This window comes from Miniopterus schreibersii, assembly GCF_964146895.1.
Source record: "Miniopterus schreibersii genome assembly, chromosome: X".
In the NCBI taxonomy this organism is placed as follows: Eukaryota; Metazoa; Chordata; class Mammalia; order Chiroptera; family Miniopteridae; genus Miniopterus; species Miniopterus schreibersii.
The window spans coordinates 100645089-100661591 of NC_138104.1; the positions used below are offsets into that span (position 1 = coordinate 100645089).

Here is a 16503-nt window from a genome sequence, read left to right on the forward strand (position 1 = left end):
CCAACTTCATTTCCTTATGTAACAATGCCTCTAGTGTGTGTCTGCCTCTGTGTGTGTGTGTGCATGCATGTATAACCATATATATGTTGTGCCCTATACTGTTAATAGATGTTTACTATAAATAATCTAGCAATCATGGATTATAACTGGTTGTTATCAGGTTTTTGTTGTTTTTTTGTTATCAGTTTTTAGTTTAGGTCATAACCATATATCCATTGTATTATCAAGAAATCTTTCAAACACACAGACAAATAGAAACCCAATATAATAAAATATCAACTATGTATCAGTAGTTATAAATATCTCTTTACGTTTTCTGTTTATTTTGCATGTGACACATAGATTAAATGTGTCTTCGAGGAAGAATATTAATGGTGAATTTTACTTTTCCCATAAAAGTCTATGCAAATCATTTATTCATTAGTCATGCTCTCATTTACTTATGTCAAAACATGTATATTTCACCCTGGTCGGTGTGGCTCAGTTGGTTCAGTGTTGTCCCATGCACCTAGAGGTTGCTGATTGGATTCCCGGTCAGGGCACATGCCCAGGTTGGGGGTTCGATCCCCAGTACAGGGCGTACAGGAGGCAGCTGATCCATATTTCCCTTTCATCCAGGCTTCTCTCTCTCCCTCCCTCTGACTCCCTTCCTCTCTCTCTAAAAAATCAGTAAAAACACATTTTTTTAAAAAACATGTAAATTTCACTACATAAAGCTACTTAATAAAATTGTTGACACCTTTAGAAAAGCCAATTCCACTCTATATAGAATATTCCATGAAATGTGTGCACATGGTGGCAACAGTTATTTATCAATTGTGATTTATACATGTTATTAGATTTTCATGCTCCTGGTGCATGGATTTATAACCTGGAGTTCATGGATAGAGAACCCATGGACAGAATTCAAGGCATCCATGAACTTGATACCATCAAATTCTATGCATTTTATTTTATGCATTTAAAAACATTAACTCTGAAAAGGGGGACATAGATTTCATCACACTGCTAAAGATGTTCATGATATAAAAAAAATATGATAGGTAATATATAATCTATGTTGCATGAACATTTAACTGTTTTCAATTATTTAGTTAAATTTAAAATGATTAGATCAACACAGAGTTAATGAACATAATCCTTATTCAAAGCATTGTTTTAGGTGATAAAGACAATTTTATTCTAGCTCACACAAAGTTTACTATTCACTCTCTCAATAAGTTTACATTTGATTCAGAAAAATAATTGTAAAAAATTAAAAATGTATTAATACAATTGTGATATTAAATGGCTAAAAATAGGGTTTTAATAAAAATCTTAAAACCAATGATGTTATTTAGATTCCCTAACTTGGTTTAAAGCACAATATTCCTTGCTAGAATGAAAGAAATAATTGGCCGGGGGCCAGATTTATGCATTTATATTTCTACTGGAAAATTCATGAATACTAACCATTCTCTAATCGAACTGCACCTGCAGCTTTTTCCTGTGTTTAGCAGGTTGTGCAACTAGGCAATATTTGATTATGTTTGATACTTCAGGCATTAGTCTTGCTAGGAGCATCGCTTAAAATTCATAACCAACAGTGATGGTGAGATGCTACAAAAATATGATGGATGTAAGAATTTAGAAACTTAATTTTTTTAACTTTCTTCATTTATTTACTTTAAATTTATTTTTCAATTTATTTTTCAGTTACAGTTGAATACAATATTATATTAGTTTCAGGTGTACAACATAGTGACTAGACATTTATACACCTCATGAAGTGATCACCCCAACAAATCTAGTACCCGTCCGATACCAAACATAGTTAATACAATGTTATTGACTATATTTTCTATGCTGTATTTTACATCCCCATAGCTATAACTCACAATTTGTACTTCTGAGTCCCTTTCACCCTTTCCACCCATTCCCCAGCACCCCCTCCCATCTGGTGACTATCAATTTGTTCTCTGTATCTATGAATTTGTTTCTGTTTTGTTTTGTTCTTTTTAATTCCACATATAACTGAAATCACATGGTATTTGTTTTTCTCTGTCTGACTTATTTCACTTAGCATAATACCCTCAAGGTCCATGCATGTTATCACAAGTGGTAAGATTTTATTCTTTTTATAGCTGAGTAATATTCCATGATATACATGTACCGTCTTTATCCACTCATCAGTGGGCACTTAGGTTGCTTCCATATCTTGGCTACTGTAAATAATGCTGCAATGATCATAGGAGTGCATGTATCTTTTCGAATTAGTATTTTGAATTTTTTTAAATAAATAACCAGAAGTGGGATTGCTGGGTTGTATGGTAGTTTTATTTTTAATTTTTTGAGGACCCTCCGTACTGTTTTCCACAGTGGCTGCACCAGTCTGCATTCCCACCAGCAGTGCACCAGGGCTCCCTTTCGTCCACACCCTTGCCAATACTTGTTGGTTGATTTATTGATGATAGTCATTCTGAGAGGTGTGAGGTGGTATCTCATTGTGGCTTTAATTTGCGTTTCCCTGATGATTAGTGATGTTGAGTATCTTTTCATGTCTGTTGGCCATTGGTATGTCCTTTTTGGAGAAATGTTTCTTCAGGTCCTCTACCCATTTTTTAATCAGATTTTTTTTTTGGTGTTAAGTTGTATGAGTTCCTTATGTATTTTGGACATTAATCCCATATTGAATGTACAATTGGCGACTATTTCCTTCCATTTAGTAGGTTGTTTTTTTGTTATGGTGGTGGTTTCCTTCAGTGTGCAAAAACTTTAGTTTGATGTAGTCCCATTTGTTTTTGCTATCTCTTAATTTTTATAAGTGATTAAATACTCTAATATGAGCTTTAAGATTTAGAATCATTAACTCTAATTATGGCCTTAATATAAACCATAAATTTCCAATTGATAAATTTAATAAAGGCATATGTGTATATATACATGCATATATACAATTTATTCTCTTATTTATTCAATCTGTCAGTCAAGTATGAGATATTTACTGTAATACTTGAATAAATGTACTCATTCAAGTATTTACTGGATAAGTGTATTGAATATGAACTCTCTTTTACTGCTAAGCACTATGGAGGATATATAATAATTACTAGGGAACTCTTAATTTTTCAATGAACTTAATATCCACACAGCCAAACACATAATCAAACACAGCCCAAGTGCCAAGATGATTCTTTAGAATCTCAGAGACTTAAAAATTTACTGTGATTTGTGTAGCCTGAGGAAAGTTTTGGTAGAAGAAGAAGTACTCGGCTAGGTCTTGCAGATTGTTATAGGCATCACTTTCCTTTCTCACATCTGTGATCAGAAATAAAATAGCAGTCAAGGTGACTAAGATGATGGGATAAAAGAGAGCATTTTTAAAATTCAGCCCCCAATATAAACAAGTTTCAATATGACTTCCTTTTAGATGCCAAGGACATTATTCTGAAATTCAATGGCAAAGGAATGTCAGGTTTATTGTGAATCTTCAATCTATACTCCACATTTATATAATAGGATAATGGTTTTTTGAATGCTTTTTATTTTATTTTATTTTTTTTAATCCTCACCTGAGGATATTTTTCCATTGCTTTTCAGAGAGAGTGGAAGGGAGGGAGAGAGAGAGATGTGAGACACATTGATCAGTTGCTTCCCAAACTCGCCCTAATCGGGGCAGGGATGGAGCCTGCAACCGAGGTCCGTGCCCTTGGCCAGAACTGAACCCGGGACTCTTCAGTCCGAGGGCTGACTCTAACCACTGGGCCAAATCTGCTAGGGCTTGAATGCTTTAAATGAGATTTAAAGAACGATGTACAATGATTAATTACTGAAGTAATATAAAGTGTTGTAAGAATATTGATTATTAAAGACAAGAATATGGCCATGCAAGTGCCCATCATTCAGAAGGATCACGCACAACCTAGTCTATAGGAAGGGGAAGACCCCAGAAACCAGCAGGATATAGGTAATGGGAATAAAGTAATGGTCCATGGCCTTTGTGGAGACATCTGGACATCTTTTTTTAATTATTTATCTTTATTGTTGAAAGTATTAGAAATATCCTCTTTCCCCCCATTGATCTCCTCCACCCTGTACCCCTCCCCCCAGGCCTTCACCACACTATTGTCTGTGTCCATGGGTTATGCATATATACATATAAGTTCTTAGGTTAATCTCTCCCCACCCACTCCCCCACCCCCACCTTCCCTCTGAGATTCGTCAGCCTGTTCTATGCTTCTGTGACTCTGGATCTATTTTGTTCATTGGTTTATTTTGTTCATTAGATTCCACATATGAGTGACATCATGTGACACTTGTCTTTCTCTGACTGGCTTATTTCATTTAGCATAATACTCTCCAGTTCCCTCCATGCTGTCTCAGAGGGTAAGGGACCCTTCTTTTTTACAGCTGCATAGTATTCCATGGTGTAAATGTCCAAGAAGATGCCTGATATGATTTCAATCTTCTTGAACTTGTAGAGACTTATTTCGTGTCCTAACATGTGGCCTATCTTTGAGAATGTCCCATGTGCACTTGAGGAGACTGCCTGTTCTGCAGGTTTGGGGTGAAATGTTCTGTAAATGTCCATTAAATCCATCTGACCTAGTGTGTCATTTAGAGTCACTGTTTCCTTGTTGATTTTTTTGTCTGGGAGATCTATCGAGTAAAGTCAGTAGGTATTAAAGTCCCTACTATGACTATATTGCTGTCGATCTCTCCTTTAAAATTCTCCAGAAGTTTGTGGGGGGTTTTTCAGTCTGTGTGAGTCTTTCGTTCTCAGGTGGGTCTCTTGTAGACAACATATATTTGGGTCTTGTTTTCTAATCCATTCAGCTACCCTATGTCTTTTGATATCTGGACATCTGTGTTCCAGGAGCTATAACAAATGCAGGCTCCGAACAATGTGGGGTGACACATATGCAGAAATTTAGGTGTCAGAAAGTAGGCAAAGCAACCTATTAGAAGAGGACCCCAGGTAATGGGTTTGGTTTGAGTAGATGGCATAGGGAGCAGGTGTAGGAATATTAAACTAGACATGATTGCATTTATTCAGTTATTTGTTCATTTAATAAATATTTATTTAGTGTCTGATATGTGTTAGACACTGTTTTAAGTACTGGATATAGAGCAGTAATCAAGACGATGTCCTTGCCTTTGTGAAGTTTATATTCTAGTCACTCATTACTTGAGCTTTTTAAAAATTCCATTAAAATTTAATTTTAAAAATAATGATATAAGGTCTCAGACCTATGGATTCTATTCCAACTGAGTTGCAATGAAACATGGATACATCTTTTCAAAGCTCCCTTGGTGAGTCCAGTGTGCACCTGGGTCTGAGAGTCATTGTCCCCAGATCAATCAAGATATATTGTGTTCTACTGTAGGAACAAATAACACTTGAACCTCAGTGGCTTAAAATTAAATTATCTTTTGTGTTACAAAAGATATGTATTGCAGGGATACAGGGCTGTTCTGCTCAAAATACTCATGCTAATAGAGCAACTACCAACTCAGATGTTGCTGGACACTATTCAAGAGGGAAAGAGAGCTCTGGAGGCTCCCACTCCAGGGATTAAATGTTCCTATGGTCTGAAAGTGACACACACAACTGCTAATCATAATGCCTCAGCCCAAACTAGTCATACAAGACCACCCATCTATACGGGGCCAGGAAGTGCATATCTGTCGTGACCAGAAAATGGAGGAACCATAAATAGTTATTGACCAGCATTAAACATAATCATTAAGATAGGCATTAAGTGTTCCCACCTCTGGCTGGAGCCGAGCCTGTCCTCCTCACACCCCATCTCCCCAACCACATGACCACCCAGAACCTGAGCTTTGTGGTTGTCAGGCCTGTCCCCCAGGACCTTGGGCAGAGCCGCAGCTCCCAGACCTCTGCCCAGACCTTCATGCCTGTCAGACTGAGGCACCCACCACGGAGACCCAGGACATCACTGCCCTGGCTTCCTCAACCCCTCCCCATTCCCTGACCACCCGAGGCCCCACAAAAAGAGGAAAAAAGGATAGGCATTAAGGATAACCATTGTTGACCAGAATTAATGATGACCATTATTCACTGCCGCTAAGGTAACCATTAGGGTTAGCCATTTTGGACCAGAATTTATGATAATGATAAGGATAAGCACTACTTTGACTGGTGTTAAGGGCGACTACTGTTGATCAGTATATTCAGGATAAGCATTGTGTTAACCAGCATTAGGATAACCAGTAAGGATAAGCATTACCTTAACTGCATTAGGACAGCCATTGTTGACTAGCATTTAGCATAACTAAAAATAATCATACATTATCTATCCTTTAGGCCAGGCAACTCACATAGTGGATTTGTGGTCTCCATGTTGCCCGTTTTGACCAGTCAACCTCCCCATCTTTACTACATTTTGAACTACAAATGCTCCTGGTCCACGCTCACCACCCAGGAAGCATGAGGTAACTCTCTTTTGTATTTCCATATAATCATGAGTTCAGTTCAACCACAGCATGCACTACAGTGACTTGAAATAATCTATATTCATTGCTCAGAGCAGGAACTATAATTTGCCTTAGAATCCCTAGTATGTAGCATGAGGTCTGGCATATGGTATATGATTAAGAAATGTTTGTTGAATTGATCTGAATTAATGCTATTCCTTAAATGAGCCCTAAGATCCTGGAGCAACTCCTAGCAGCTAGCTTTCAAAGAACTCCATCTTCCCTAAACTTATTCCAACAGGTTAAGCTTCCCTGCCCTGCACACAGTGGATCTGAATGCCCAGGCTGATGAACTGTTTCTGCTTAATTCCCTCAATTCAATGTTCCACAGAGGTAAACACAGCAGTGCCTCTGCCAACATGTAGGTATGAATTTACTCATTGAATGAAGCCTCTGCTGTCAATACTGGGGAGACTAACTCCAAACAGCAACAGAAGAACCAATCTTAATATAAAATACAATCCTGGAAACTCTTTCATAAATACAAATGATTCATCACCTGGCCCTGTCAGATAATATTTCCTTACAAATTATAGCACAGCAAAACCCTGAAAGTAGACACATGGCGGAGGATCCATGGTATTTTCAGATGTTGCCTGTTTTGTGCTCTCTCCCTCTCTCTCCCTCTCTCTGCGTCTCTCTCCATCTCTCTCCCTCCCCCTCTCTGTGCATGTGTGTGTTTGTGTCTCTCCTTGCCTCTTTCTTTCTCTCTGTCCGTCCCTGTCTTCCTGTCTCTGTCTCCATTTGTGTGCCTCTCTTTGTCCCTCCCCACTCTTTCTCTCTCCCTCTCCCTGCCTCTCCCTCTCCCTCTTTGTGTGACTGTCTCTTCACAATCCCTCCCCTCAATGCCTCATTAACTGGATAACTGTGTGAATACCGCTTTAAAGCTATATTATATTCTTCATCTCTACCTAGATAATAGAGTAAAAACCAGGGAAATTGCTCTCAATGGAACAGAACTCATTTATCACCAATAAACAGCAGCTGCTGATGCTTGATAACAACTCTGTCCCTTAGCACACTGAAATATTCATGCAAAGCTGTGCTAATAGCAGAGCATGTTACCCTAAAAAGGCTTGATAAACAGAAGTGAGGATGTAGGTTGAAAGGGATGTTAAGTGAGCAAAGATGGCATCTTTTTATTTTTTTTAAATATATCTTTATTGATTTCAGAGAGAGGAAGGGAGAGGGAGAGAGAGATAGAAACATCAATGATGAGAGAGTCATTGATCAGCTGCCTCCTGCACGCCCCCGACTGGGGATGGAGCCCACAACCCAGGCATGTGCCCTGACCGGGAATCGAACCCCGATCACCTGGATCCTAGGCCGACGCTCAACCGCTGAGCCATGCCCGGCCGGGCTGAGATAAAATCTTTTTAAACTGGAGAAATAAGAGCAGGTGTCTTACCCCTGAAATACTAGTCAGATTGGAGAGTTAGTAAGCAGCTATAGCCTCACGAAGGAAAATCCAGCTAAGAGATAAATTCAGATGGTCTAAATGGTCCAATTCCCCTGCAGCTCTATATTTCCTACATTTGAAATCCCTTTTGTATTTAACAGGGAAGTCCACACATAAGAATCCAACAGAATAAGTTAATGAACACTGAATTCATGTTCATGTAATATCTATTCTATATTATTACAAATGTTCATATCCCAATGGGATGTTCTTTTAAGATTTTTTTCAAAACAATCTACAATCTCTTCTTCTATTTTTATTTTTGTGGCCAGAAACTGGCGCCTGCACCCCGTGCCATAATAAGGATGTAACCTTAAGTATCTGGCTATGTAGAGCACTGATAATTCCTGCAGGGAATGGACGCATAACTCTGGTGATGACAACCCCATTCTGCTACCAAATGTTCTTTAGTCTCCCCAACATATTTACGTTCTGCCAGTAACATCACAGCCCTTCTTCTCTTAGGAACTGCATTTCCCCTTCAAATGTAGCTTTTGTAGGGCCACCATGTTTTTATATTATCCTGATTCCAAGGCTAGAGTTGATTGGTCCAGAAATGGGCACTGGACCCAAACCACTGCAGTGCAAGTTCTTCCTCGTAACTTTTGTAGTTGGCACTGAGTACAAAGCTGCCAACTGGTAATGAGAGCTACAGGATGTCCTACTTATGAACAGTTGGCAGCCATTTTCCCTGAGTGGTGGAGGAAACTGGTGTATTGGGGGAAAGGTAAAGCCAACAGGCCGACAAAAGAAAAAATAATTTCAATAGTGTTTGTAGCGGACATTGTCAGCATCCCATGCAGATCCCTCTGGGAATTCCTTTAACTATTTCTGTGCACCATCCCCAGCTTCTGTGTGTTTTTGCTTCTAATGGTCTATTCCTGTGAGTCTATGAAGTCAACTGCAGCTCCTCTGCTTTGGTTTCTAGCGGTCCTCACCTGTGGCTCTTTTCAGGCATCATCCTTTTGCCTTGATGTGTGGAGTCAGAAGCGCCTGGGGTTACATTTACCCAGGGTGGCACTTGGGGGGCTAGTCAATTGCTGACTGCTTCAGGCGCATGAAAACCAAGCTCCCTGCCTCCAGCTTGGAGCACACTCTGAGCTTGGCTGTGTGGAGCTCCCCGCAGGGCCAGGCTGAGGCTGGGACTTGGCTTGGAAGAGCACTCTTGCTTGGCTTCTCCCCTTCCCGCGCCTGCTCCTGCCGCGCCCTCCCTGGTTTCTGTAAAGAGCAGGAAGACCAGAAACGCCTTAGGTGAGTCACTGGTCCCAGTTATTGCTGGGACTGTTCCGTATACCTCCAAAGTTTGGTTACTAAGATGCCCAGGCCCTTTCGGTCCTGTTTCCTCTTCATAAAGCAGGTTCAAATAGGGGTTCTGTCATTTGCAACCAAAAGAGACCTGATTAATTCAACAAGTGAAACAAGCAGTTCAATGGAATATGGCGTGATCCAAATAACTATTTTATAGAATATGTTAATATGAACAGAACAGTTTATGTGCTTGACTAAACAAATGGTTTCGTGGGTCTTTATATTTCAGAGTTGATTAGTCAACTCCATGAAAATGATGAAGTCAGTCTGCATATTATCAAAAATCCAGAAATAACACAATTAAAACCATTAAGCCAATAAATAGTATTTAGTAACAGTTTATTGTTAATATAAAAACACTTTCCAAGCTAGGAGCCTCAAAGAATAAAAACTGATATAAAGCTCAGGGGCATGAAAGTATAAGATGGCTTATTAAGTGAAAGTGAGGAAGTTGTTTAACTTTACAATGATTGGTTATTACAATGGGGGTTTCGGATGACAGGGGATCAGTTAAAAGTGATTATCTCATACCATTTTTAGGCTGATGACTCAAGTTGTTTTACGATTGTCAGAGGCATTTACAAGAAATAACCTAAGGTAATTTTCACTTATATTCATGAAATAAGCTAGATTTATTTTGCTTACATGGCTCAAATGGTTCTGTCTGCACAGGAAATTCTAAGTCTGGTTTCCATTTTGTATTTAAGTTTAACAATATCTAGATATAGTCACATTTACCATTTGACATCCTTTGAGACAGCACAGGAGAAAAGAATTGGATCTGTTGATCCATGTAGTTTTACAGAAACTGGTGTAGCAGAATACTGAGCAGGATATTAATAACATTTCTGATCTTATTATGATTATAGACAACATGTGATATGCAATGAATTTTAAAGGCCCAGGAGAAGTTTACTGAAGATAATTATAAGAAACATTTTGACAGCCACCAACTAGAGCAATGCTTAAGTGAATATAAGCTGCAAAAAATGAGTTTAATATGATAACCAATTTATTGGGCAGGTTACAGAAATATCTTTCTACAAACTACTCATCAGAGATTGAGATCATGTGTTCAAACCTTTCTAACATTTCCCTCCCAGTTTGAAAGGAGAAAGCACAACCACTACAGACCCAGACTTAAATGAGTTATAGATTTGGGACTAATTGGTGCCTGATTAAAGCTATTCAACCATGACTGTGTTGTAAAGTAGAAGTAAAAATGGGCCCTGGCAGGAAATCCCATAATTACTATGACAAAGAAACAGCAATCTCAGTGCTAAATTAAACATGGAAGTGTTTTATGTTTTCTTGAAAAAGGAGGTTCCATAAGACCATCTTTTACTCATATACACTATCTGCTAAATAGTTATTAAATATTAACTTTAATATTGGATAAAGAGGCATGTGTGTCATTGTCACATAATCGTTGCCCATTAATTAATCCAGTAACTTCAAAATAATCAATCGGCAGCATTGATGCAACGCCGGTTCATCAACTCAAGCTGCCCTTGAGTGACTTTCAGGTATGCAGACCGCTGTCTGTGCAGTTTATAACAGGTGTGGGGTAGCCGGAGGGCTTGCGGCTACCTTTCTGGTATATTTTATTCAGAAATAACTCTCCTAGTAAAGCAGATTTAAGGTATGAAGCCAATGCCTTTTCTCTGTTTCATCTGCAAATGAAATACCTTCATGTAAAGACTTCTCTCAGTCCTTCATAATGTTTTCACAAGGAAGGAAAGCACACTCAGTGGTGCCGATGCATTTCAGCCCTTTGGATTGGGCTTTTGTTTTCGATGTAGGCTGCCATTCATTCATCAGTCATCATTTGGTTCCCAGCAGTCTGCAGGCGTTGGGAATACCGTAATAGCCAAGATAGCGCCCCCTCCCTCACAGAGTTCACAGGCCAGCATTGGACACAGACAGCATGTAACAGCCACCAATTCGATGTGATAAATGCTAAAATAGACATTATATGTATATCAGATCTTAGAGCACCTTGGTCAGAGGGAAAGAGAAAGGATGGATGGTAGATGAAGCAGTAGGCATCTAGGAAGGGAAAACTTAAAAGACACTTGCCATTTGTATTTGGTCCTAAATGAAGAACAGGATTTTTTCAAGTACAAAGGGAGAATAAGATTTTGCAGGATGAGGGGACCTCACAAGCTATAAGTCAAAAAGGTATGGACACATAGTAGGCAAAAACTGAGAAACTCTGAGTAGATTTATCCAAAATTGACAAGTATACACACCTCCTATATCTGCATGGGGAGAGCAGAACAGGACTGCCATGTTTGCAAGCCAAATTAAGCTTGTGTTTTGTGCCTACATGATGCAGCCCAGTAGAATAGCCTGTTGATCGGGAAAGGTCTCCTGCAACAGTGGAGGACCTGGAATGCATTCAGGGCAACAGGGAGTCAGTTCGGTCCTAGTGGTTATTGGCAGCGTGGTGGGGAATAGCTTGCATACCTTTGTGGTACGTGGGCACTTTGGCTACGCTCTGCGTTTGTGAGACTTTCGAGCTTAGAAGCAGGACCATTTCCAGATGCCACCAGCTGGTGAGGATAGGGCTCCTAATATAAAGGCATAAAAGCAGTATTCATCTGGATTAATTAAGTGGCTGGGCAGAGAAGACTTAACTGGGTAAAAATTTTCAGTCTCTGTAACTGGATGGGACAGGAAAGGTAGGCTCGTGCACACCTCAGCATATGCAAAAGAATGAAATTCTCTGGCAAAGCTGCAAAAGCAAGACAAAAATAGTAACCCTCAAAATTTAGAAATTGCTATCTACTCTTTTATATATTTATATTCTGAAATCTCTATACCTCAAAACTTCTTCAGAATTCAACTAAGAGTTGTTAGGGGCTTCCTATATATCGACACCGGTGAAACACTTCCAACTATAACCTTGGTTCTCAAGAGAGCATTCTAGAATCTACTGGAAACCATAGGATAAAGCTGGCACATCCTCCTAAAATGTCAATTTTACTCGATGAAAAAGATCTAAGATATTTCTATAATAAAACTGTAATGAATATAATATGAATTTATATATATAATCTACTCAACATTTTATGATAAAATGAAAGACTAAAATTTTTTCAATTTTTTGTGGGTGCCCTTACAATTTCTCTGCCAAGTGGAAAAATTTTAGAGACATTTCTTTCTTTAATCCTAGTAACTGTGTGATGCTACCTACTTTACACTTGTAGAGGTTAAGGCCCAAAATGTTACAGCTCCCTTAATTAGAAAATTTCCATTGTTGTTTAAAACTCAACTTGAGCAGAAATAAATGTAATACAAGCAGATAAAGGCCAACCTTAATTTCTCAGTGTATGTTATTATATATTAGCACTGACATTTCGAACTGTTATATTCTACTGTTTTTGTCTAAACAATAAAAAATTTAACTATGTGTTCCATATGTACTACAAACTGAAAACTTTCAAAGCTCCTCATAATGAACCATTTTAGTATTTTAAATGTGTCCTAAATTTTGAGTTGCCTTTGGAAAAGCACCACTTAACTGCTGCCATCAGGGATGCCAATTTTTTAAGCATTAGTTTTACCTACTCAAGAAGATTGAGCAATGAGCCCAAGCATACACAACTAGCATGAGTCCATCTAATTTTTAAAAAGCATTCAGGAGTGACTGACATAAGATGGCAAACCCTCCAAGGAGCTATGGGCCACACGTGGAGCTTAAGATGTAAGAACGCCTCTAAAGGAACTTACTATCTCAAGATCTGGATCTTTTTCATCTTTATAACCCACACACAAACTACATATACTCACTGGAGATATAAAAAGCAGGAGGGGGGTAGAGGCCATTCTTTTCTGTGGTCTTTGGGAATAAAAATATGACCCAGCAGGTATGATGGTGACTGGATTTCCCTGTCACTGCAATAGTTTCCTGGTCTTTGCATTACAGTCAAGTTGGCATATGAACTTGAAGTCAGCCTAGAGAGGGCCTCCTGATTTTGATCTGTTTAACCCTTCCAGTAGTAACTGATTCCTTGTATTGGATTTCTTTCTGCTTCAAATTCTTAAAGAGGTTTCTTCAAGGGAACATGAAGGAAGTCATATCTGTAATGCCACCATAAGTTGTTTTTGGCAAAAATGAGACTTCAAACACCAAACACAGGGAACTGAAGTTATGGAGGTAGATGGGTGTCCCCTCCTTCTTTTCTGTGGCTGTGTTTAGCTAAGGATGATGCAGGGCTTATGTAAGATGGTCATAAAATGGCTCAGACTGAATGCTGTTCTCTGCAAAAGTTTAGCTGATCTTGGCATCTTGTGAAACCTGAGGACAATTTTGTCATCCTGAGTAGGGAGTCCTGTGGCCACAAGTGACATCATATGCTAATGAAAAGCTCTTTCCAGTGTTAGGTATTTTCCATGGTGACAATATGCCAATCTGCATTCTAGACAGGAATGCTTACAATGATGATTCTATTCCATTGTATCTCAAAGTAAATTCTCAACTCTGGCTATGCATTAGTATCCCTCAGGGTTCTTCCAAATGTTATGCAATTGGAATGGCCAGTAAAAAGGATGTCCTTGGTCTTTTGTCATGACAGATGGTGCCATCTTTGGAAACCAATATTTCTGAATTGAAAATTATTTGAGCTCAATGATGAAAGCTTACCTCTGGACATAGTGAGTCTCTTACCTTGGAATGGAGAACTATGGAAAAGTAACTTGGAGTTTAAGCAGTGTCATACTTGTATATCAACTGTTACTAAACAGATATTAATGATTCTCACACAATCCTCCGGGAACAGTAAGAATATTTGGGGGAAGCTTAGTCTTTTCCTCATCATATGACCTCATGTTAGTTTACTTGACACGTGTAGTGAACACACCGCTCCACTTAGGTCCCCTCTGACCCCTCTGCCATTTGATTACATGCCCTTTTGGGGTTTCTAATACCTGCACCTGCGGGTCTCTTTGGAGGATGCCCCGTGGAGAACTGGAGCCATTATTGTCCGGAGTTGATGTTCCCTGTGCACCCTGCTTCCTCTTTTCCTGGCAGCCTTGAACCAATGACTGATATATGCGAGAGTATGGAAGCCTAGCTCCTTTCCTCCAAGTTGAGACAAAGTCTAAAACATAACTTACCTCTCAGATCTCCCCTCCAGAATCAGACTGCCTCTGGCTTTCAGGGAATTTTCTGAGATTGCAGGCTTCTGTGACACCCTCTCTCCCCTGCCCTGCTCCTCCCACTCCCTTACCAGGCTTCCCGAGGGGCGCTTCCTTAATAGATCGTGTGTCCAGAAATCCTCGCCTCGGGTCTTTTCCAGAGAACCCAACCAGACAGGATGCTACCATGTGTAAAGTGCTCTTACACATACGTGCCAAGTTGACAGTTACTCATTGTGGACCTTTATTATCCTCTCTTCCACATCAGATTTTTCATGGATAATCTTTAAAAACAAGTACCAGGATGAAGCCGAGAATCTGATTTGGGAGTTTGTCTAACAAGTCAAAACACTCTCCATTTGTACCAAATCTGAAGTTATGAATGAGCTTGTCAAATTCAAGCCCTAGCTAGATCTGATGTTACTGGATACAGAAAGGACTACTTTTATAAGAATCACAACTTAGTAAACACTTGTTCTTTCATCTCACTCAGGACTCTAGTACAAATTATTTGTCTTATTGTTTAGAACCAAATACAGTGCTGTAAAAGCTCAGAATCTTGACCACAGTTATCTATTGATAGAACTTTTTTTATAGATTCAAGTGATCCATTACCCAGTTTTATACACTATTCTAAAAAAATCTCTCCTGTTCTTTAATCTACTCAAAAACATCGAGCGAATAATTTTCTTCTTGTTACTCTAGACAAAACTGTCTATATTTCCTTTCACAGCCATTTGCAAATGTACACACACACACACCATATTCTTCTCTAAACAGGGTTGTCTTAGTGATTAGTACTATACTTTACACTGAAGTACCTACCTTAGTGCCTGGCATGTAACAGGAAACATTTTTTTATCTTGCATAATTAGTAACAGTTTTACTCCTTGGGTCCCATTTGCAATTACAAAGTCAGCGATTAGGGCAGAGAAAATACTACCTTATTTAGGAGGAGGCTGGAGTACATTGGGAACCCCCCCCAGACAGGGAGTCCCCTCCTTTGCTGCGAGGGTATGTGGGGAAGAGTCCGGAGGACAAGGGGAGCAAAAGCATGAGAACATGTGCCCTGGCGTCCTTGCTCTGGGTCAAACCCTGCGGTGGAGAGATGTGTTACATGGGCTAAGACAGAAGTTGAAAGCTGGGTGGTTAGGGGGTACACTACTAATTGGGAGCTCCTGAGATGGCGGGCATGCAGGGAAGAAGGGCACTGGATAGAGCAGTTCTGATAGGACAGTCTTGTGTTATCCCCAACTTCCCATATGTGGAAGTTTCCACATGCCCCAGGGAAGGACCAGAATCTACTGGGAACTTCCATGGAGGGTCCCTGTGGAGGTCAGAGTAGCCTAGTATCTGAGGGATACAGGCAAGGCCACCCTAAAGCTTGGTGAACAGAAGAGTAAGTCGAATCTTGAAGGATGCACAGAGCCAGAGAATCGAGGTGAGGCCCAGGAAGAGGGAGAGGTGGCCGACTGTAATGAAAAGACAGACAGACTGCTGACCGGCCAGCTGAGCTTCCGCAGGGGGTGCAAAGGGCGGCCAGCGCCGGGGCTGCAGCAGGCGCCCCTCGGAGGACACAGCAGTACTCGTTCGGGAACCAAACCGCCCCTCAGAGGAGACCGTCTGGGCCTCCCGGCACCCGCTCCCGGGGCTGGAAGAGCTGCAGGCCTTTCCATCCCACCACGGCTGGGGGAGAGCAAGGAGGAAAACAGCCTCGCTGAGGAGTGGACATTTAAGTTGATTGACTAGTCCATAATATGGATTGAACCATACAGAAAAAAATTATTTAAACCTGAAGAGAGAAAATCTTTTAACTTTTTTCTTATATCAGTTATCCATGGCCATGTATACTTTTCTATTACTGCTGCAATAAATTATCACCAGCTTAGTGACTTAAACAGTGCAGATTTATATTACAGTTCTGGAGGTCAGGAATCTGACATGGGTCTCACTGAGCTAAAATCAAGGTGTCAGCAGGGCTGTACTCCTTTCTAGAGGCTCTGAGAGAGAATCCATTTCCTTGCCTTTTTCTAGAGTTTAGAGGTCACCCCTGTTCCTTGGTTTATGGTCCCCTCCCTCCATCTTCAAAGTCAGCATCTCTGACCATTCTTCTATGG

At 39.9% G+C, this 16503-nt stretch overlaps 1 protein-coding gene across 1 annotated transcript in view; it reads left to right on the forward strand.

Moving 5' to 3' along the window:
- Window positions 1-6395: 6395 nt before the first annotated feature.
- GEMIN8 (gem nuclear organelle associated protein 8) overlaps window positions 6396-16503 on the forward strand; it is a 170701-nt gene continuing 160593 nt past the window's right edge. Inside the window, exon 1 of the mRNA XM_081125195.1 lies at window positions 6396-6435. The gene's annotated coding sequence lies outside the window, so the exon portion shown is untranslated. The remainder of the gene's footprint in view (window positions 6436-16503) is intronic.